General features: G+C 35.8%; 3 long non-coding RNA genes and 1 pseudogene across 7 annotated transcripts in view; 3 read left to right on the forward strand and 1 right to left on the reverse strand.

Moving 5' to 3' along the window:
- Positions 1-22,084, reverse strand: part of LOC145947514 (uncharacterized) — a 107,475-nt gene that overhangs the window by 43,976 nt on the left and 41,415 nt on the right. The gene's annotated exons all lie outside the window — the stretch shown is intronic.
- LOC145947509 (uncharacterized) lies at positions 3,866-5,716 on the forward strand. Its single transcript, XR_014427181.1, has 3 exons — positions 3,866-4,555; positions 4,754-5,300; positions 5,384-5,716. It is a non-coding gene; the product is annotated as an uncharacterized LOC145947509 (long non-coding RNA).
- On the forward strand, positions 7,045-9,953 carry LOC145947508 (uncharacterized). Its single transcript, XR_014427180.1, has 3 exons — positions 7,045-7,590; positions 7,676-7,776; positions 8,022-9,953. It is a non-coding gene; the product is annotated as an uncharacterized LOC145947508 (long non-coding RNA).
- LOC145947504 (uncharacterized) lies at positions 16,916-17,859 on the forward strand (annotated as a pseudogene).

The following is a 22,084-nucleotide window of genomic DNA, read 5'->3' on the forward strand; positions in this document are numbered from 1 at the left end:
TGGATTTTCCACTATTTCCTCCATACCTTCTTGTACATATTCGCGTATCAAATCATCGCTAAAATCGCTAGACATATATTATGCAAAACACAGCATGCAAGTATCGTTTTGGGTATTAAATCGATTCTGTTCATGTCCAAATATTTTAAGCGTCTAAATCGACCAAATAAAAGAGCAAATGCTCTTTCAATTGTTTGTCTTGTCTATGAAACTCGTGTATTAAAAATTTCCTGCTGTCTTGTTAAATTTCCTCGATTCATATATGGAGTAATACACCACTTTAAAGTAGGATAAGCTTTATCGGCTAAAATAAATTCATCATTTGGAAAATACTTTTCTGGATTTTGACGTATCGAATTATAAATGTCAGAATTTCTAAAAATCCTAGCATCGTGTACTGAACTAGCGTATCCTGAATAACTATCTATGAATTTTAAATTAGCATCGCAAATTGCTTGCAGCGTTATAGCGTACTGCATTTTGCGATTTCGGTATGTTTCTGGATCCTTTGATGGCGCTTTAATTGATACATATGGCCCATCGAGAGCACCTATGATACCATCAATTCCAGCCATAGCTTTAAATTTTTCTTTTACCAATGGAAGTTCCTGTTCTGTTGGCCAATGAATCACTTGAGGTGCCAAATCATTTAAAGCTGTTGTAATTCGAACAAGGCAGGAAAATAATGTAGATTTGCTTAAATCAAATCTTTCTCCAATTGATCTGTTGTTACATAAAAGAACATCAATTTTAAATTAAATTTTAACTTAATAAATATATATTTAATGATAGTTTAAATAAATATACGATTGATTTTGGCATCTGAATTTTTTAGAGTAAAATTTTTACTTCATCATAGTGTTACTTGCTTTTAGAGTACAGAAAGAGCAAACATTTACTTCTATTAAAAATCGGCGTTACATATATATATGTAAAAATAAAAATGTCAGCATACCTATAAGAATCTGGCGTCGCTAATAGCCATATTGTTGCTAATAACTGTTTTTCAACTGGGACCATTGGTCTCCCAGTTCCAGTAGTATTAGTATTTTCTATTTGAGGACCAACAATAATGAGTAAACTTTGAAAAGTTTCACGCGTTATTCTAAAATTTGACTGAAATTGTTTGTTAGTGAAATGATGAATGGTTTCTTCCACATATCCTTGAATGCGTTTAGCCTTGTTTTTCTTTTTCTTTGAGCAAATAAGTGTCAATAAAATTTCAGTTTCACTATCAGATGACGATAAATCGGAATCAAATTCGTAATTGGACAAAAGTTTTTTTCCTATTGATATTGCCGTGCCAATAATTGCTTTTTCTCTGTCACTACTCAAGCTTTCTTTCGTGTATAATACAGTTTGCTAAAAAAAACATTAAAATATTTTATTTCATATTTTTAAAAATATTCATTTATTTAAAATATGCAATATTTATAGTGAATAGTTCGAACATTGAATAATGAATGGTAAATATATAGTAATATTAGAAGTCGATAAGATTATTAATACTAATTGTTAATTTGTATGATTTTTTCATTTATTTCTTTATTAATATTATTAATATTATATATCACTTCTTTAACGCAAATTAATTTTAATCTTGGTTTAACTTACTTTTTATCTTTTTCTAATTCTAAAAGTTAAAAAAAAATAAAAAGTAAATTAAACTGAGAAAGTTTAAAGTTCATCTACATTAGAATTCTACAAATAAACATAGTGATGAAGATAATTATTCAAAATAATATGATGATAATTACATTTGACAAATTTATATTACGCGATCGTTTTACCTCAAGATCGTTCATAAACTTTAGGTAGTCCTTGGAGATCGATGTGTCCCTACACATTCATCTGACTTGTCCCCGTAAAGTTAACCTATACCTCATAGGGTAAGGTTTACGAACGCACCCCTGGTTGGTGTCGTGCCGGGGGTGCCTTTCGGGTGTTTCGTTTACCGTGATTACCGACATTTCCCGTGTTACCGTGTCGTTCCATTCGAGCGGGTCCGTGCTCTCTCTGAGTACCGTTGCCACGGGGCCAGCCGACTTCGAGTTTCGCGAGACAAGCCCTCTCCGGGAGTTGCCGCCGACAGTCAAACTTATCGCCGACGAGAATAATCAAATCTCGCCCGTCACGTGTATTCCGCGGTATCGAGCGTTTCTTTGTTAAACTCAGATTTTATACGTTTTCTCTTTGTGTAACGTTTTTTGCCGCGAATCTATTGTGATTACGTTACGGAATTTGCGTGCAGCCGTTCTCCGCGAGTGTGATAATTCTTTCAAAGTTCGACTCGGCGGGAGAGTCGCGCAAGAGGACCACGAAATTGCCGTCTCATTCTCGCTTACCGTTTTTGGTATCGCATCACATTCCTTTCCATGTTTACGCGACCTTCGGAGATACCGTCAACCAGGGTTGGGAACGTATCATACCTTATGAATCATACATAAGTATCCTACGTATTATACTAAGTATGATACGTGCCTTAGTTTCATACATATGTGTACGTTATCATACACAACAACTTTAAATGGTATATTGGATCCAAAAAAGAATTTTGCAAGAACTATATCAATGTCGTTTTTTGACTGAACTGGTGGATTTTTTGGTGGTACAGGTCCACATTGTCCATATATTTCAGAAACAATCTATAAACATATATTTTGATATAAGACGAATTTTTATAATTGCATCATTATTGATCTATATATATACTAGATATAAGACATAATAGATTAATGCATTAGTAAAATAGCAAATATTAGTAAGCAAATAATAGCAAATATATATATATTGCACTTACATTTTCAATATTACTTCTTTTTTGTTTTTTATTTATAGACTGCATGTTAAATCATAAGCTTTGTCCAAAACTTAAAGCCAAAATTGACTGTCAGCTGGAAATCTAACAGTCAATTTAGGTGGTGTTCTGAAATTAACTGCCTTTTCAGTACTGGCAGTCAATTTCGGAACACAGCCTTAACATAGCCATAGTTTCATACGTATCCTACGTATCATACGCAATTTTACGTATCATACGTAGGATACTTCTGGAATGCGTATCAAACCCAACCCTGCCGTCAACGCAGGTGACCGAATTCGAATTCCCGACACACGTATCCAGCCGATTGTTGTTTCCGTTAGGGTAATGTTACCGCGAGAATAATAATAACCTTGTAACCTCGATTAAATTATCGATACTCCGAGGGTACAGAAGACAAGGTATCGATACCGTAAATTTGATTTTATTCTGAGTCTTTACTCCCGCCGCGGCTGTTTTATTAATTAGTATACTCTTAAATTATACATCATTATAATATTCTCATGTAACTAGCTCGAAAGTCCTTGTCTGAAATATATATCTGTTTGTCAATGTGCCTCTGTGTATGTTCTTTTGCCAAGCACCTCTCTCTAGACTCCATCATAGACCCCGAGTATTGAAGACCCGCGACCGTCTGTCAAACTCTACGAGTCACTAGCCGATCTAAAGTCCCGTTCATACCGTTACCGCGGCGCAGAACCTGCGCCTGGCGCCCACAAACCATTCGAGTACCGTTGTTACCGTTATCCGCGAGATTAATTATCTTTATACCAATTGCACGATTCCCCCACTCCGGATCGGCGTTACGGATAGGGAAAGTCGTCGCAAATTTTGGCTGAAAAAAGAAAATTAATGTTAGCCGATACGCCTTATAGACTACCGGATGGACCCAAACGGAGCACCCCCTCATGCTACAGAAAGAGGGGGGAAGGATACCGACCACATGCACTACCGCAGCAGAAGACGGAAGTACGGTCTGGCCAGCCTACCACGTCTTCCTTTAGAGGAAAATGTCCGCGACGGCATACCGGCGAGGGCACCCTCGAAGAAATTACCAGCCTGTACCATTCCCGGCGAATCGAATATATCGGCTAGGGGAAAGCTAGGGAGATCCTAGAGACCCACCATCGATCGTATCATCGATGGAATGCTCGAGAAATCGGCGCGACACGCGAGATACCGAGGAGAGCGAGCCCCGACTCTTCACAGTTCGGCGAGCTATACCAGTGAGAGGGTGATCCCAGAGCCTATCCTGTAACCCCGACGAACGAGTTACCTCAGCGAGGGACATCAATACTTATTGTGAGCTGCCTCTCGGATAGCCGTAAGAGTAATAACTCGAACTGGGCTGCGTTCGTAAACGTTACCCGCAGGGTACAAATGTCTCTGAACTCGTTCAGAAAGTCAAAATACAGATCAATGGTGGAAAAGCTACCTTTACCCACATGTGTTCAGAAAGTTCTTGAGGAATTACCCAGGGTGCTCCTTATGTACCCTGCTCGCGACTGAGGTAGAGTTTACCCGTCATGCGCAGAAACGCACTTTTCACATTTTACCACGGACTTTCCGTGCATTTTACACAATAATTCCGTACCTGAAATAAGTGAAACTATAATAGTGTACCAAATATGTCTAAGATATCACAATCCCACGCTTCCTATAAAGTTATAGAAGGTGCTGATAGAAATCCAATTTTCAACGCAGAAATGTCGCATGTTTTATTACGTGACAAAAAAAGTAAGTTACAAAATATATGTTTAGAGATTCGATACATTTATATCGCCTTTTGTTGTCTCAATAGACACGACAAAGGGCGAATTATGCTTAATAAATGCTTAATATCTAGTTCCTTTGTAAAAATTGCTTTGTAGAAATTTTAAGTTCATTGTTAAAACGTCTACAAATAACATAACCTCTTTTAATTATATTTTACAGCAGGCAAAATTGATTATATCCCTTTAACGGAATATATTATTGAAACTTTGCTCAAACCGTATGGAATAGAAATTGTTACGCGAAAAAGATGATACAGATAATTCATCTCGCTGTTCGACATCTACTAACTTAGAAGAAACTGAGAACATAATATCGATACCCTTAGAAGAGAGTAATGAAAGAGTTCTGGATAAAGGAATGAAAAACTTTTGGACCGATAAAAGTAGAGCAATGCTGCTACATTTGTACAAAAAGTATCAAAATGATTTTAATTCCAATTGCATTAAAAAGGATGATATCTGGACTAAAATTGCCTATGATATGAAATACGAAGGCTATAATTTTGTTGCGGCACAATGTAAAGAAAAAATGAAATACATGAAGAAAAAGTATTTTAAAAAAATAGATAATATGGATCCTAAAAGTACTGGTGCAGCACCAGTAAAATGTGATAACTTTGAGGAACTCGATGAATTGTTTGGAAATAAACCCAATGTTATTCCTGTTGCAATAGCAAGTTCATCGAATGACAATATTAAGTTTGAAGGTATGATAAATATTACTATTTTATAAATGTATTTGGTTAAGAATTTGTTTACATTTATTATGAGTTACATTATTATTTTACAGTTACATAGAAAGATCTCAATGATGCGGAAGATAATGAAAAAAAAAACAACGAAAGAGAGCGAGTACAATAACCCTCAGTGATCTACAAATTATACTTCCTACAAGTTTCTGGTACTACAAGTATCAGGCACAATTTGCAATAGAAATCTCGAAATAAAAAAAATTGGTAGTTGGTTCCATATTTCATAACTGCGTCCATATAATCCTAATATTGAATCTTTTATTGTATTACTCATCTATTATGCCATACCTTATATTTTATTTCAGAGCTGTCCACGTTTTGCACTTTTCGGCCGATTTCCGAGGCTCACCGCCTAGCGGCCCCCACTTACGCTTGAGACCTTAGCAATGCGTGGCCCGATAACCGTAACTAAGACGCGCGGAGCTCTGTCTCAGGGACGGCGCATCTGTAACGCGATGCTGTTCCGTACCCCTTAACTCAGAGCTGTCCACGTTTTGCACTTTTAATTCTAATATAAATATAATCTAATAATAAATATATATAAATATAAGTATAAAATAATAATTAATAATAAAAAATAATAATTAAAAAATCGCGATTTTAAAAAACTGAAAATATTTAGTTAAGGGGTACGGAACAGCATCACGTTACAGATGCGCCGTCCCTGAGACAGAGCTCCGCGCGTCTTAGTTACGGTTATCGGGCCACGCGTTGCTAAGGTCTCGAGCGTAAGTGGGGGCCGCTAGGCGGTGAGCCTCGGAAATCGGCCGAAAAGTGCAAAACGTGGACAGCTCTGTTTTATTTTATTAAGCTATTTTATTTTGCAATAATAAAAATGTATATCTGTGTTGTATTGGCGCGCGAGATTCGCGTAGATAGAGCGGTACACGAGCGCGATTGGAAAATGTCGGAGGCAGAGAGGAGAGAAACTTCAATAATCAAAGTGTCCGTATTGCAGTGTATTTATCGTGTCCAGTATGACAAACAAGTGTTCTAAACAATTTAAACTCAGCCTACAAGTCGGCGGTTTCGGCAATTGCAAGTGCAACGTGCGCGTGAGCAGCTAATAGTTCGGCGACGGCGCGAAAAGAAAGCTAATCGACAGCGATCTGCGAGCGCGAACGGTCTCGAGACGAGTGGGCAAACAGGAATGCGGAGTCAACGCAGGCGGCTATATCCCTTCGATCTTCGAGAAGGTTCTCCAGTTAAGAGACCAATAATTTTTGGTCTTGTAACAATACATTAACGGATCGTCTCGAAAGTCGGGGGACAAAGCTGTTTATTGTTTTCCGCGCCTGTTTGCCCAGGCGAGCGAGTGTTTGAACGAGCGCGGTGACGTGAACGCGCACAGCTGATCGAGGCGCGCTGAAGCGAGAGCGCGACCGGCGCGCGGGAGCGCGAGAGAGAGAACGACAAACGCGCGAAATCGCGGGAGAGAGTGACTGGCGCGCGGGACGGGCCGCGCGACTCTCTCATTTATCACGCCGACTAATTCTCGCGAATGAATTCGCGACAATATCAAAATATAAAAGATAATTTTAAAAAATTAAAAATTTGTTATATAATAAAGAATAATAATGTTATGTAATAGAAAATATAATAAACATGTTTCTTTTTAAATTGTTGTTTTATATAAAAAAATCCATCTTCCAATTTTTAATTAAAATAATTTTTTTTATAAAATAAAGTTAACGAAACATATCCAAGATATAGTTTTAAAAGACGACTATAAGATGTCTAAAATTAGATGTCTTTTAGATATCTTATAAGTTAAGGCTATAAGATGACTTTTAGTCGGACATATGTCGTCTATTAGACATCTTTTCTTTGACTATAAGCTCTCACTGAAAGACATCTTTATAAAAAATATGTCATCTTTTAGTCATCTTTTAGACAACTTTGTGCTGTCTGGGTTGTATACATTGAACATTTGTTATAAGTTTCTTGTTTTTGTTATACTTATTAAGCATCAATTACATTTTCCATTTAGGTACATATGACAAAGGATTATTAAAATTAAAAAAAGCTGAAATTTTGTCGGACATTAATTCAGAAAACGACGATCTAGAAGATTTCAAGAAATCTCGAAAAGCAAGAGCAAAAAAGATTCTCTCAAGCAGTGATGAAAATAATAGTGATCAAGAAAATATACAGTTATCTCATTACCCCAAAGTTCCGCAAATAAAAAGTAACACATTTTACAAATCAAAGAAATGTGATGAAAAGTCCAAGAAACAGTGTATAAGTAAGTATGAAACAAATTGTACATATATTTATATAATACATGTAAAAGTGTATAACTAATTATTATTATTGATTGGTTCATTCAGAAAAGAAGCTGTAATTACTTTGGAAGGAAAAGAACTGAAAATGTCTACAGAGACTAATGTATGTGAAATAAGAAAAAGGAATGATAGTGATTTCATTTCTGGTAATTTAGATTATTTATAATTAAAAAATCAAATAAACATCAACTAACAATAATACTATACACCAATGTTATATTTTCGTATTCAACAATATAAATGTAATAATGCATATTATGTGCATGTTAGCTATTAGTTACATTGTATTACACGAGAAATTATAGCATTGATGATGTTATATTACTGATAGTTCGTGTTTACATTGGATTGCTTTTTTAAAAATATATATTGATATATTTTTTAATTATAGATACGTGTAATAAAGATAATTTATCTGATGATCTACATGACGAACCTTGCGCTAAACGTAATGCAAGTAATACTGGTTTAAGTAAGTATGAAACTATCATTTATAAATATATGTATAACGTGTGTATTTATTTTATTTTACGATGTACTAATATACTATTATGTAATTTTAGCAAATTCTGATTTTTAACGTTACATAATTAGAAAACTCGTAGGCGTAGGATATCAACTACGTTCATTGCAAGAACTAGGAAATGTTATGAATAACAGATTAGATAATATTTTACAAAACCTTCAAATATCTTCCTCTCAAGGAACAGAAGGCGAAACAGTGGAACAAGATAAAATGAATAATTTTCCCATTGAAAATATTGAAGATTTACAGAATTTTGAAAAATTGTTAATTAAAGGTAAAATAAATCGCCAAAAATTGGTAAGTGTTAAGATTGGAAAAATTGGAATTAATTATGTGTGCATGTGTGCGTATGTGCGCACATGTGTGTACATAAATATATTTTAATTTTTATTATTGATATTTATTATGGAACACATAAACCATCAGATTCAAATGAATTTCTTGCAAAATTTGTGGGTGAAGTAAAGATATAACACGAAGATGGAATTACTATTAATAATAGAAATATACCACGTACATTACATTCTATTATATGCGATGCACCAGCGAAAGTATTTGTGTTGCAAATAAAAGAACATAATGGTTATTCCAGTTGTACAAAGTGCATAATTGAAAGCAGTTACATTAAAGGTAAAATGTGTTTTCCTGAAACAAATGCACAATTACGAACAAATAAAGATTTCCGTTTAAGAAAGGACGCATGGGCATTCAGCTATTTTAAAGCTACCAGATTTTGATCTTGTGAACAATATACCTTTGGAATATATGCATCTTGTATGTTTAGGAGTCATGCGCAAATTATTATATATGTGGTTATTCGGAAAACTTGAAGTTCGTTTACAACACAGAAAAGTTGAGACAATATCATTGCAGCTGGAAAATGTATTAAAATATATATACCATGCGAATTTGTGCATAAATCAAGATCACTTGCCTTTGTCAAACTTGTGACGTGACGTTTTTACGCCCGTCACAGGACCGGCACAGCCCGGCCGAGGAAGGGTCGAGAGAGGGCGAATTTTGGTCGGCGAGCGACGAACTTTTCTTCGTCGACTCGCCTTTAATTATTTAAGTACCTTAGATTTACCGAGTTGAAGTGAGTGGTCGGAGAAGACCCAAATGTACCGAAGGGAGCAGCCATCGTGGGATGGCGAATCTGCAACGAGAATGGACGACCTGGGTGGAAGCGGTGCGTTCGGGGACGCCGGATAACGCACGGTCAAGTAAGGTCTTTATTGTAAAATAAATGAAATAGATAAGCAAGGGCCCGTTACTGCCGAATACGTTTTACAGCCTCGGATAGCAGAAGGAACTAAGCGGAGGAGCACATAAAAGGGTACCGACATCTCGAGACATGGATGACTACTCCAATGGGGCCGCCGGCATCGTCCCGAAAAAATCGGAACCGTCGGAGACTGATCACCTCTCGGCGAGTCCCTCAGCAAGTCGACAAACATTAGAGAAGGAGAGAAGCAGTTATTCGGGACGTACAGCGAGCAGCCATATTATCCGCACCAACATTCCGAAACGTACCGAGAGCGGTTTCGAAATTACCGAGGCAACGAGGCCCGCAAGGATCGACTAGCGTCGAAATAGGATCAAGGATCGATTATCAGCTCGGCGCGTGCAGCGCCGCAGGAGCCGGCTACCGGCGTACCGCGGGCCCAGAGTCAGACACTGTTCGACGAGACGGCGGCGTGCGAACCACGTGAGACACCGACGGACCGCAGTAAATTGTAAGACAACCACTTCGAAATCTCGGTAAGAGCGAACTCGGCGGGGACTCGCGTTTTAATAAAACGGATAAGATTGTTACAGTGTGGCGATATGGGCCGGGTTTTTCGCGCATGCGCGGCCGAAACAACGGCGTATTATGTAGTTACCAAATGGGCGCAAAAGTTTTGACGAGCCTAGCAACAGCGAGCAGTAAGGTGGGTTAAATATATGTATACATAAATCGAAAAAATTCTTATATATAAAATTTTATATATATATATGTATATAGGTATATATATAACTTTTTATCGATTTTCAAAAATTAAAAAAGAAAACATTCGCGCGAGTGACTAACGATACCCTTCTTTCTTGAAAATAGATACTTTACTGAAAGCGTACTGGCCGCGCATGCGCGAAAAACCCGGCCCATATCGCCACACTGGATTGTTATCGATGTTACTGTTTATTATTTTCGTTACCGAGCACTCGGGAGTGTCTAAAACGCGAGGCCCGTACCGAGATTCGCCATTAACGTAAGAACTGCGCAGCCTCTCTCTCTCCGTGGAGAGCCGTACCGAGTCGACAGTCCAGAATTTTGTATATAAATGTTAGTCTAATTAGTTATCGAGTTTCGTCCTTCTGATTGTCTCGTGTCGAGTATTTGAGTATTGTAATTTGGAGATGTCGTTCTCCCTTCGCCTCCTCGATTGAAATGTAATACGGGATATGTTCCCCTCGGTAGCGATAAATATCGAACCACGATTGTTTTGTAAGACCTCGAGTGTCGAGGATCTACCGAGTCACGAGGCCGTAAATTAGTGATATGAAACATCCATCCATTTTCTGATATGAAATATAGTTATCTAAAATTTTAAGTATTTCGATTTGCTGATTTAATGACTCTCCTTCTCTCCGAAGCTCCGAGTACGATTCCCCGCATTAAGAATCCCGCCCCTCTGCCAATTAGGAAACTGAGTTACCGAGCTTAAGCCGTCACTATTGTAGAACTAATTATCGTGTTATTTTGAGTGGTGAAAAGAGATTCTTTTTTATATGTTTATGGCTAAAATTTTCTCTTTTTCTTATTATATTTCTTACTATATATATAAAACAAAATAAATGAATAAGTGCAGTATATGTTTTAAGTACAGTATGTGTATGTACAGTATATGTCAGTTGCTTTACCCAAAATAGTGTGTATACAATAAGATGAAAAGAGAGAGAAAATTATAATAAAGAAGAGTGAGTGAGACAGAGAGCGCTACCGTGATTGGTTACATACCTCGTTCGCGCATGTGCAGTTTATTTTCGTTCACGCAGAAATTGCCAGAGTTGCGCTATTGTATATACTGTGTCTCCGATGAGCTTTTTCGTCCACTGGCATACTTGTACACACGCTTAAGAATACGTATCCATACATTTATACACGCGTCTGCGTACATCCGCACGCATTTATATGTGTCCACGCATACGCACGCACGCATTCGCACATATTTATACATGCGTGCACATACACCGACATACATACGTACCTACGCTTACACATATACAAGTACTGTGCAATTTACATCTGTACATACATTACAATTTTAAATAAATACTTTGATTTACACACATTCACACCGGCGTTTCGTATCTTATCCTTTCATGAACTCTGATGCTGAGCTATCTTGCGCTCGCGAAAGCGACCGTTACAAACTTCTAACGCTTCGAAAAGTGGTGTTCTCTTTTTTTAATCTGTGCTCTTTATCTTAAAACTGAATTATTTCAGAAACGCAACGCAAAAACATATTAGTCCTTAAAGCTGTATCTAGAATGTTTTTCGCAATTTCAAGTTCTTCTGTGCTCTTTTAGCGGTTATTCTTCATGTTCACAAAGCATCTCATTTATCCGCCCGCGGCGTTCGATCTCGAAGTATTGCGTGATTGTGCAAATCGCTAACCTGCATCTGTAATTATTGCAATTATCAGTGACAGTTGAAAATTAGTGTGAGACAAAGACTGTTCGTGATCTTTATCAAATCTTCGTCGCACGATGTTAACATTCGGGTCGACTGTTTGAGAAACATTTTCGGTCGCATCACTCGAACCGTTGAAAATACAAAAAAGCTTTGGAATGATAAGCTTAACCGCTTTATTCTGAATTTCGAATTCAATCTCTCGATAACAATTAGGAACAGTTTTAAGATCATCACGAGAAACTCATTGATGCTCTCATGGAAATGCTCTCGCGTTCACGCTGTTGTCGTAAGTAATTCTGAATGTTTCTTCTATAGTATTGTTAATTACATCGCATTATGTTCGGAATTTTCGTCAAAATCACTCAATTAGCGACATGATTTCGCTACTCAGGACCTCTGCTTCAATTGTATTCATCACATGTTTTGATCACATCGACTCAGCGCATGTCGTACTATGAAAGAATGTTAAAAATGCAAAGGTCAGCATCACACATTGCTCCATCGAAAAGCTGCATCCACCTCCATTGCTACGACCATAAGTCTGGAGACTGTCTCGACTGCTTCGATATCCAGTGCGCGGATCGGGAGCGTTTATCAGGACTATCTCTCATCTCACAGCTGCTTAATTTAAATGTCCGCAGGTTTTACTCGCAACGGCTTGTGTGGCGACGATTATCAAGAGTACGGTGACAACGTTCGTGCGCTGTTAAATCAAGGATTAAAAGACTCAGGTCAGAAGTTATTTGCAGTTGCTCCATCCTCAACGTATCTTCAATGTCGATCATCAGCGTCAGCGCTCACAACGTCAGCTCTACTCGAGGCGTCGTTTCTTTGTAACTATGCCCACGTATCGATCGAATTTATTGTTTCTGCATTCGTCCTCCTAAGATCACTGGCCGTATTCCATCCATCCAATAGCAATTATATACTGGACTTATCTTGCCTGCCGTTAGCCGATCCGAATTTCACGATTCCTAATTCAATCGACAGAAGCGGACGGTTACGGATTTCTGTTAGTCGAATCCATCAAGCGAAGACCGTCAAAGGTGTCCATCGCTCAATGTCGACAACAAATGTCACTCTGGATAGTTTCTGGACCCATTCACACTAACACTTCAAAGTTTCAGCAAACTGTGCTCATCTTCCGTTTCAAAAGACGTAAATCTCAACGAAGAGCTTGAGTGGTTTTAGCTTTAGGAAGAAGTTGAGTGATTCGTCAGTTACTCAATCCAGAAAAACAAGATTATTTTCTAGCCATGCATTCTCGCGACAAGACCGGATGATACATCGTTCGTTTATTATTTTGGTCGGCTCACAAGCGTCAGGAGGACTCCCGTTCTTCAGCTGGTCGCCTACTTGAGCGAGTTCGCCAACAAATTTACCACGATAAGTCCTTCGGTCGACTTTACACTGAATTCATGACAGAATACGCCGCTTTGGATCACATGATGTCAGTAGCTGCTTTTCACAGACATGGCGAGGTCTCAGTCTTTCTTCCACATCACGTCACAGTCCTCCGAGAATCTAGCGTCACAACTAAGCTGCAAGTCTGCGTGTTCAATGGCTCATCGCGTGCAACCAGTAGATTATTTCCAATGACTATCTTTATGCTAGGCCCAAACTACAGCAAGACTTGAACACCGTCATTTTTACGTTGGCGAACGCATTTGTCTTCGCAATTGACATCGAAAAGATGTATTGACAGATTCTGATACACTCTGAAGACCGAAAGTAGCATTCAATTGGACACATTGTTTATTGGTCAATTAAACATACGACTTTCTAATTGGTTAATCCTGCTAATGACTCTAGGCATCGATCGATATGAGTGATTGCGTGTAATCGCATTATGTGCAAATAAACTTCTAAAAGAAATTTAATTCTTCCTTCACCTCACACTTCAAAGGTAAATGAATAGCGGTGAAATCAACGAAATTTCATCTTTGATGCATTCTTGACGACATCGTGATTACTTATGAGAAGTTCAGCACACTCCTCACACAAGTGAAAGCGATCTTAAATTCGTGTCCGCTCTGCGCTCTTTCCGACGATTCTGCCGATGTCAACGCACTTACACCCGCTCATTTCTTCGTCAACAAGTCTTTGATTGTTATTCCAGAACTTTCGCTAACCGACGTTTCAACATTGTCACGCTGGCAACTTCTCCGTTACATGCTCGATTGCTTCTGGAATCGCTGGTCCATCGAATTACTTATAACGCCAGCAGACCAGAAATAAATGGCAATAACCCACTCTGTCCACTTACATCAGATTTTTTGCGCTAATACTCAACGAACGATTTCATTCGATGCAATTCACAAAAACATATATAAAATTATCATTGTCATTCATTCATTCATTCATTCATTTCGCTGGTTGTCTTATCATTTATATCATTATTTCGCGTTCTACAAATTTAATTAGTTTTCACCGACGTTAAGGGGATCTCTCAGCGAACGGCGAACTCCGCTGAAATAGTAGCGTCCTCATTTTAAAATTAAAAATATCGATAATTACGACTGACTCTTAGAGTAATTACTGACATTTTAAATTTCATATTATCAATCATCGCAGATCAAATATGTATTAGAAATGTATGTATATATTGCACACATTAAGTCACTTTTTGCTACATCCAATACTATTATAGGTTTGAACGCAAATATGTACTGCTGTTTTTTGCTCTACTATACCTACAACACACGCTCACATACGCATGAATCGTAATACGAACTATATTGTTATATTAGATTTCTAATCTAGATTTAGAAAATAACAGTGTTTTCTCGTGTACTTCAATTTCAGGAAACTTGTTTCTACGTTCATACAAAGTGTACACTTTTTATATGAAGCAGCTTTTATATAATATTATGATGAGTTGACAGCTCATCTGCAATTTGAGACGCCATATTAAGATAAAAATAGATAAGGAAAACTGTTATTTTGTTATTATTTCTCATTTTCCATATGAAACCGGAGTTTCCTGAGATCATTAATGTATATATTGCAATCATGGAGGAGCATTTTTAATTCTGTCAAATTAATGCGACTAGAAATACGAAAATAGTAATTTTGTCGATAATACAGACAGTTGAGGGATTCCCTTAATTACGTCTCTAAAATGGCGGTGATCAATATATTTTAATTATTTGCATAATTGCTGAGTGAAATCGCTGTCATTTTGATGTGCTTTATTTGTTTCGATCTATAAAACAATCTATAAATAAAGTTCTCATCAACTCAGTGCAACGTCGCGGTACATCGATCGCTAGTGTTGAGTGTTTTTTTATGCTTTTATTAACATATTCGCTCGTCTCATCACGTGTACCTCGCACCTTCGACCAGCGCTCGGCTCAGCTAATCGAAGCGTTTATCATTGATCGTCTTTTCTAACGGATTCGACATTATCATCTTTAAACATCTTTTTTAAAAGTCAGTCAGTTTTGGACTATTTATATGATCACATCGTTCTTTAATTTTCAAGCCAAGTTTTATCATAAATTAAGACTTATCCAAGTATAACAAATAAAGTATAAAACATTTGTAACAAAAAGTGAAATTTTTTTCATTAATTAATTCTTCGAAAAGTAAAGTTTTTTTATCTGTGCTCTTTATCTCAAAACTGAATATTTTAGAAAGCACAAAAGGATTAACATTAACATATAAATAAAGTTAGGTTATAAAAGCTAAAAATTTAGTTAAAGTTTATATTAAAGCAAATTCTATAATTTTCTTCAAAACCAAATATTATTGCGATTACAAATAAAATTGTAATTAAATGTATACTCTTTTCAAAATATATTATTAAAATTGCAATATATCAATCAAACATTACACACTTACTAATTCTAATTACTTAACATGCATATATGAATATTTAAAATGGCGACGAAATGGTCCAAGTTATTCCATTTGGTAACCTGGCTATATAGGCTATATTTTCCGTGATCAACTTTTTTCTTTCTACACTATCGAGATAACTCTCCTTACTCTTACTTTATTAGTACTTATATCTTTTTTCTCTTCTGTCATCTTTTACTAAACTATCCGATAATTTCCTTTTATTATTTATTGAATCATTAATCATCAATAATTTATATAGATTTGTAACTTTAAGGGGATATATCAATGCAAAATTTTCAAAAATTCGAATTTTTAGTTATTACTTATTATTTCGAAAGATACACATTTCAAAAATATTCTTTCAAAAGTTTCAGAAAAAAATCTGTAAAATTGGCTAAGCTTATCCTTTCCCATAAAGTTGTGTCTATAGCACTTGACGTGAAGTTGACTGCGCTAAACAGTGGAATTATCCATAGCAACGAAAACTTAATGTAACCTTTCTGACACTTTCTTTTAATTCATTTTTAATATATATTTCGATTGATAAACCTGTTTGTATTATATTGAGATCGTATACAAAGAGACGCGCGAAATATATTTACGTTTCGCCTCATGTTAATTATTCGAGTTTTTTTTATTTCTGTTTTTTGTGTTGTATTATTATGAATCAAAGAAATAAAAGACATGTAGTCGAAAAAGAGGGTTGATAGGAAACAATGCAGGCCAAATCTGGTTAATCGGTATCAAATAGAGAAAGAAAATCTAAATCTAAATATTAGCATTTCTTTTCATAAAAGCAGAACAGCATCGGCAATTATATAAAATTAGACCAAACAATTAGCTATAGAATTTTTAATTTCTAAACAGTTTTCATAGCAATAAGTCAATTCGTCAAGTGTAAGGTGAAATTTTATGAAACTAATCGACGAGAAGTTGGATTTAAAATTGTGCTAAAATGCAACTCGTGCGAGCTAAAAAAAATTTCCTCGTGCCCAGCAATCAAAAATGCATATGAAATTCGTCGATTTATATTTACAATGGAATTATTGGGAATATCATTAGCTGAAGCAGAAAAGTTTTCTGCATGCATGGGCTTGTTGCGGCCGATTTTTTAATTATTTTGCGATGTTATAATAAAGCAAATTTGCCAAGCTACAGAATGTATTAAAAATGTATTATTAATAAAAGCTGGCGAAGAAAAAAAAAATAATTACCAAAAAATGTGGAAAAAATAATCAAATATTCCGTTTCCGACGATGGCTCTTGGCGTAAACGTGTTTTTAGCTCTTTACATGGTGTAGTAAGTATTATCGGCTACTACTCCAAAAAAATCCTCGATATTTATGTTAAATTAGCATACTGCAAGACATGTACACTGTGGAAAAAAAAGTTGTTACAGAAGAATATGAAATTTGGAAGGAGGATCACGCTGATAAATGCGACTCAAATCATAGCGGCACCGCAGGTGAAATGGAATCTGATGCCATCGTCGAAATGTTTAAGAGAGCTGAAAACTTACACAAAGCAAAATATGTAAATTACATAGGCGATGGTGATTCAACAACTTATAACAAAATTGTACAGTTTATTTCGCATAATGTTAACAAAAAAAGAATGTGTAAATCACATACAAAAACACATGGGTTCTAGATTGCGTAACTGCAAAGAGGCCTCGGCGGAAAAGGTAAATCAACTGGGAAACTAATTGAAGAATTGAATACATATTATGGCCTTGCAATACGTCGCAATAGTAACTCTATACAAGATATGAAAAAGGCTATTTGGGCCTAATTATGTTTTTTCATAAGCTTCTTTTTTCAACATTCCATATAGATGTCTCAACACTCTCAGAACGATTTGGTCGTTTACTTAAGGGAACAAATACAAAATTGACATAGGTATACGGGATTTAATAAATTAAATCGGTTCATCAAAGTATACAAAGACACGTTACATAGCTACTTCCATAAAAATGTCGTGTACAAAATATCGTGTACCGATTGTGACGCATCCTCTGTTGAACAAACTAAAGATTTTAAAAGATTTTTAAAAACCAAATTAAGTGAGCACCGAAATCATAAACACAAATACACATACGATACAGCAATGAGTGATTACTGATCACAGATTGCTTAATCAAGATTTTGTTAACCGGGATATTGTTGAGATATTGGATGAGGAACTCAATTTATAGGAAAGACTATTGTCAGAAATGTTTTATATTAAACGACAAAAAACAGTATTAATTTATATATATTAATTTATATATATATATATATATATATATACAATAGTGAAACGGAATGTCTAGACCATATTTATGTCCCTATTACCAAAAGTTTACCAAAAATATAATAATGTTCGGTCACAAGGTTCCCCCCCCCCCAATGTTTATTTAATGACAAACATCTAACTTGTTATATAATGTCAAAGTTATATTTTGAATTACTCGCGATGGATATTTTGACAAGTGCGGATCGGTCGCGTGCTCCCTCGTATGCCTTTGCGCTCTCTCGATGAGTACCTCTCGAGAATTAAGTTCACTCTTTTGTCTATCTCAGTTTTAGTTTTTTAACACTTGTTTTTATAGTGATTTGTGGTGCACATACGACACACATCCATTCTCTATACGGCTGTAACCGATCAGAGGCGCCCCGCAGAGAGAATGGTGTTTGGTGTTTCGTGGGATACCGCGTATTTCGGTCACACGATTGACACTTGCTAATTATTGTATGTATCTGTTTCATGTAGTCACTGAGAATGACCCGAAGAGGGGTCGAAACGTTTGGTTTTTGAATTAATAAAATCTTTCTTGTGTTTAAGACAAATGTTTATTGTTCGCGCTTTGACCCGTATCCGCTCTCTATAGCCGGTTTTTATTTTTATATTTTAACGTTATTAGAATTTGTTTACTAATTTTTCTTTCATAAAATTTCTACCGAAAAAATTCTTCAGCATCAAAATTGTGCGAAGACTCTTGATGCTCGTGACAGCAAGCAAAAGCAAAAGGGATATTGTCTGAATACAAGCAGTATTTTTAATCAAAATAATAACGAAAGTTTCAACGCTATTATCATTTGGAAGTTTGCGCCGAAGACATCGTTTAATGGCTTTTTTACAATAAAAACTGCTGCTAACATTGCCACAATATTATTTAATGATGGACATACAAGATACAAGTCTGATGAATCTTCTGGAGATATTAGGCGTGAGGATAGGCGAAACTTTCCCCATGTTCCGATATTACTGCCAGTACTAAAAATATATAATATACGTAACGTAAACTATAGATTTTCAGTACGGGCAGTAATATCGGAGCATGCTCTTTGTATCAATATTGTATAATGGACACGTACCATTATGGCCGAGCGTCACGCGTGAGAAAACACGCACGAGGAGCGTTTGCAAGCTAAATGAAGTAAAAACAACAATGCCAACGAAAACTCGAATGCTGAAAGGCTGCTATATGGTTCAGGAATAGCTGATTAGAAATAAGTTAATTAATTTTTTATTTTTGAATGAATGTGTGACTATTGAAACTTTAAACGCACTTTTCTCAAAAAGGACTTTTTTAACCGCATTCACAATAGATCTAAAAAATTCTGCATCCGATTACTATAATTAAGGTCGCAATAATATAAATTTGTTCACAAAATCCATCTCTTTTACCCGATGTAGGATTTTTTTATTACTCCCTTTTAATTTTTTTATCAATGAAAGGGCTTTATTTTTTCGTCTATTTTTTTCAAAGGTTTGCCATTTTGTCATTTTTTCATAATTTTATTTTTTTTCTACGTCAGGTAATAGTCGTTGGTATATAGTTCATAAATATTTTGGATTTTTATTTCAGATGAACTGTATGGCTGAAATGTTGTCAACGCGACCACCAACTTTTTTTTGGAACGCTGACTTTCGAGCTCTGGACAGTGAATATATGGGCTCCAAATTAATTAGAAAAGATTATTTCTATTTTTTAAATACATTTAATAAAATATTCAGAAAGTCACAAAAAGATTCGTTGTACAGTTTCTTTGAAAAAAATTTCTAAAAACACCTTTACTTTTTGAGTGGTTACCCTGGTGTACCCTTTTTAATAGTGAGAAAATATTTTTTATTTCTTATTTGTTGTAATTAATAACCATCGATAATTTTTTTTTATTATTTATTGAATTATTAATCAATAATTTATATAGATTTATATAGACTATATAGATTTGTAACTTTAATATAGTGAGAAAATATTATTTCTCATTTGCTTGTATTACTTTAAAGGCGCTCTTTCACACAATTATGTTATTATCATAGCATCATTATATTGCATTACTATAGCAAAGTTTTCTTCCTTTATTACGATTACGTATTTACCTTATCTATAATAGCCGTTTGAATATAAATTGTATCCAGGAAATCATGCCTGAAGGCCATCGCATTTTCGATATTTCTTTTATAAAATAAAATCTACAGAATATTTAATAATTATGCGCGAGGAATAGAGTGCAATTTAAAGATTGGAAACTCATAAAATCTCGTCAGCGTGAGTTAATGACTCAATTCTTCAAATTCCAAATGTGCAATTATGAAGCCAACATCTGATCAGGAGTGGAATTACGTGCACAATCGAATTCGATCAGTCGACTTCTAATGCGTTTCTGCTCTACAGTTTTCTTAGTTCATGCTTATTTATCATTGGATTTTTGACAAGAAAACTGTAGAGCAGAAACGCATTAGAAGTCGACTGATCGAATTCGATTGTGCACATAATTCCACTCCTAAACCTACAGAGCCGAAAACATTAAATATTAATAAGGCTGCTGTAACAGGAACTATTAAGGCCTGTGTCCACGATACTAGAAATCGGTCCGAGTTCTCGATTCAAGTTCTCGAATAGAAATAGTTATACTTTGACGACTCTAGATGGCTTATAGTCGAATATGTAAAAAAATAAAGAAAAAATTATTAAAAGTTATAAAAATTACATTTCTATTATCCAATGTCACGTTCACCAACATTTATTAGCTATTTATAAAGTAATAATGTTGACAATAAGAAATTAAATTGATATAAACCTAGCAACTAGTATGGAAAAATGGGGCGCGACGCATTTTTTCATCCGAGCTTTCTATTCAAGTTCGGTGTGTCCACGATCCGAGTTTTAGTAACTTTTTCTCGGTCCGAGAACTCGGACCGAATTCTCGGATCGTGGACACAGGATTTTACAGTTGTAATTGGTTTTATCCTTCTGGAAGAGAGCTATGTGCAGCCATGAATATTCCATGCATGTCCGATAAACTTATATTAAATATCGAAAAAATTTAATCAATGGTTTTAAGAAAACAACCGTGGAAAATATAAAAATGACTAGCAAAGTTGAAAAGCAACTCGATCTTGAAAGAAAAGAAACAATAAACTGTATTCGGTATATAACTGTTGTAGCGGACAATAATTGGATGAAGACATCAACGCCTACGATTCTCTTTCCGGCGTTGATGTTACAATTGGTTACTGCACAAAAAAGATTCCTTCGTCGGTGTCCGCAATAAATTTTGCACGATATGTAATGTAGTGTAGTGGAACAAAACTAAATCGAATCAAGAAACCATAAATGCTACAAAAATTTCGATCGTAACACAAGCTCCACAACATGGAGAGCGCTACTATTATAAAAGGCTTTAAAAGTAACCTGGAAATATATGGAATGATTTATAGAACTGCTATTAATGGTAATAGCAGCGTATATCAGACCTTCGATGATAATAGAGACCATACCGCGAACAAATGGTGACCGTGCAAATATTGAATATATCAATTACTTGTTTCGCAATCTATGCAAAAAGTTAAGACCCAGTAAGCAAAATATTAGCAGTATGTCGGCAGATTGGCAGCAAATTCAATCAGAGTATTGCGGCAGATTGACATCAACTGCGTCCGCATTGAGCTTGTGTTTTGTCAGCAGATTCTGCTGACCGAAGCTCCGCCCACCGCCGCTCTTTGTTCGCTGACGCAACGGTCCATGACAAAGAGATTCCGCGAAATATTAATTATATGCTTTCGCGAGTAACTAAAATAATAAAGATAACATAAATTATCTATTCTTAAATTAATATTGCAAATATAATTAAATGCTAACATAAAATAAAGAAATACGCCTGTTGCGTGTCCTACGTCATCCCGGACGTCACAGTATAACTAAAATTATCGCAAATAACATAAAATAATAAAATACGCCGGTCGCGTGTCCTACGTCTTCCCGGACGTTACAGAATAAACTAATATTATCGCGAATAACATAAAATAACAAAATACGCCAGTTGCGTGTCCTACGTCTTCCCGGACGTTACAGAATAAACTAATATTATCGCGAATAACTTAAGATAATAAAATACGCCGGTCGCGTGTCCTACGTCTTCCC

This window comes from Prenolepis imparis, unplaced genomic scaffold (genome assembly GCF_030444845.1).
Source record: "Prenolepis imparis isolate NDT839.2.m4 unplaced genomic scaffold, iyPreImpa1.0 SCAF_94, whole genome shotgun sequence".
NCBI lineage: Eukaryota > Metazoa > Arthropoda > Insecta > Hymenoptera > Formicidae > Prenolepis > Prenolepis imparis.